Source organism: Saimiri boliviensis, chromosome 9 (genome assembly GCF_048565385.1).
Source record: "Saimiri boliviensis isolate mSaiBol1 chromosome 9, mSaiBol1.pri, whole genome shotgun sequence".
Taxonomy (NCBI): Eukaryota; Metazoa; Chordata; class Mammalia; order Primates; family Cebidae; genus Saimiri; species Saimiri boliviensis.
Genome location: NC_133457.1, coordinates 16,449,731 through 16,452,542, shown reverse-complemented (window position 1 = coordinate 16,452,542; position 2,812 = coordinate 16,449,731). Strand labels below are relative to the sequence as shown.

The window sequence follows — 2,812 nt, the reverse complement described above, 5'->3', positions numbered from 1 at the left end:
TAATTACTTATAATGCTGAGCACAACGTAAATGTGATGTGACTAGTTGCTATATTATATTGCTTATGGAATAATGACAAGAAACAAAAGTCTGTACATGTTTAGGATAGATACGATTTTATTTTTTCCAAATATTTTTGATTGGTTAAATCCATGGATGTGAAACTCACAGATATAAAGAGCTGACTATACACATTTTTTTTTTTTTTTTTTTTTTTTGACAGTTGTCCGAGCTAGCTGAGATTTTATTTTGGACCAAAAAAAAAAAAAAAAAGACAATTGAATTGTTTTGCAGTTTGAGGCATGGGCAAGAGGGGTTCCCCAGGCAGTGAACTCCCCGCGGGTGGGCTGAGGGCTAGGGCTGAGCGTCGAGTGGGTCTCCTCTTCCCTGTGCTCCCCTGCACAGCGGCCTCCCTCCCAGGCTCTGGGGCAGCCTCAGGAGGGGCAGGCTAGGAGGGGCTGTTGCAGCTGTTCTCTTGGGCAGGACGTCAGAGGACTCGGACACCAGCCTCCTATCGCGGGTCTCAGTCTTCTTCAGAACCACAGCCTTGGTGGAACTGGTGCAGCTGACAATGCTGGAGCCCCCGCCAGAGCCAAAGCTGGAGCCCAGGCTGTAGCTGAGGCCGGGGCTTGTGAGGCCGCCATAGGCAGAGCTCAGACCACCTGCATAGCTGCTAGTGGTCTTCGTGTGGATGCTCATGTTCTGCATCCCGGACTCCAGCCGGCTGTCCTCGCCCTCCAGTAGCTTGCAGTAGGTGGCGATCTCGATGTCCAGGGCTAGTTTGCCATTCGTCAGTTCCTGGTAGTCACGCAGCTGCCGCTCCATGTCCTGCTTGGCATTCTGCAGGGCGTCCTCCAGCTGCTGCTGCTTGGCACGAGCATCCTTGAGTGCCTGCTCCCCACGATGCTCAGCATCTATAATGGCGGCCTCCAGGGAAGCCCTCTGGCCTTTGAGGCCCTCGATCTCAGCCTGGAGCCGGCTGATGTTCCGATTCATCTGGGAGATCTCAGTCTTCGTACGCTGCAGGTCGTTCCCGTGCTTCCCAGCCAGCGTCTGCAGCTCCTCGTACTTGGTCTGGTATACGCTCTCCACCTCAGCCCGGCTGCCATTGGCGATCTCCTGGCACTGCGCCTTGACCTCAGCGATGATGCTGTCCATGTCCAAGGAGCAGCTGTTGTCCATGGACAGCACCACAGACGTGTCGGAGATCTGGGACTGCGGCTCCGGGATCTCCTCTTCATACAGCTGCCTGAGGAAGCTGATCTCGTCAGTCAGTCCTTCCAGGCGGGACTCCAGCTCTACCTTGTTCATGTCAGCTTCATCCACATCCTTCTTGATGAGGACAGATTCATTCTCCATCTCTGTTCGCTTATTGATCTCTTCCTCATACTTGTTCTTGAAGTCCTCCACCAGCCCCTGCATGTTGCCAAGCTCTGCCTCCAGCTTCAGCTTCTCCTGGCCCAGAGTCTCCAGCTGCCGCCTCAGGTTGTTGATGTAGCTCTCAAATATGTTGTCCATGTTGCTCCAAGCCGTTTTCTGCTGCTGCAGGAGGCTCCACTTAGTCTCTAGCATCTGGTTCTGCTGCTCCAGGAACTGCACCTTGTCGATGAAGAAAGCAAACTTCTTGTTGAGGGTCTTGATCTGCTCCTTCTCCTGGGAACGCACGGCCTGGATGTTGGGGTCCAAGTCCACCTTAATGGGGTTCAGCAGGCTCTGGTTGATGGTGATGGCGGTGAGGCTTCCCATGCCTATGCCGCTGGCCCCAGCATAGCCTGCACCCAGGCCACCGCGGAAGCCAGTGCTGCTCACTCCGGAGAAGCTTGAGGAGCTCGAGCGGGCGCTGAGCCCACTCGTGAAGGAGCAGCTGCTGAAGGCCCCAGGGCCAGAGGTGGACACCCTGTAGGACTTCTGGGTCACCCTGATGGACATGGTGGAGGCAGGAGTGGAGGCAGGCGGGCTGAACCAGGGAGAGATTCCAGAAGGAGCGGAGAAGTGGCTTCTTCCTATATACATTCTTTACCTCATTCCAGTGTCACATTTATAGAGATCCTCATCATTTAAAATTTTTGTCATCAAAAATAGAGTTAACAGTGAATGGGGAGTTTGAAACACTAGGGAAAAGGAAAAAAAAAAAAAAAAAGGGAAATGGAACTTTTTTCTTCAGAAGTAGCTGTCATCAGAAGTGGTGACCAGACTGCTTGGAAACAGCAAATCTTCCTGTTGAAGGAAACCCTAAAGGAGACACTGATCTAATGTATCTTGACCCTGCTGAGAGCAGTCTTAGCTCCTCCGGCTACTTTAATTGCATTTTTGAATCAAAAACATTCAAATAATGCTTCTGTACTATTATTTGTTTGAACTCTGAGGGAAGTCAGTTGGATGAAACAACTTTGTAAAATCTCTATGCACAGTTACAGAAGTCCATAATTTAGGGAAGATCACAATTATCTTTCTGATAGTGATTTTTATACTTTATTTTCTCTCCCAGAGTACAAAAGATTTTCTGAATGGTTTACTCTACTCTACAGATTTGTTCTCTTGGCTGTTGCCCAACCCTCAACTTTGATGCTCAGCAAAATCGAAATGAATTTTTCTACTCTCTTGTTCTAATTCTAGTTTATGGGCAGTTCTGTTTTCTTTACAAAATAAGTAGGTGGTTAACAAAGATGAACATCAGGGCTCATTGGTTCTGTCCCTGAAACCACAGGAAACTGGAGATACTGGCCAAACATTCAATTTTCAGCATTTCATACATAAATTTGGTCAATCTTTTTATTATTTCCTCAATCTTTTGCAGTCATCTTAAACTTTT

At 49.0% G+C, this 2,812-nt stretch overlaps 1 pseudogene; it reads right to left on the bottom strand.

Moving 5' to 3' along the window:
• Positions 1-354: 354 nt before the first annotated feature.
• Positions 355-1,986, bottom strand: LOC120368338 (keratin, type II cytoskeletal 8 pseudogene; annotated as a pseudogene).
• Between the last annotated feature and the right edge of the window lie 826 nt (positions 1,987-2,812).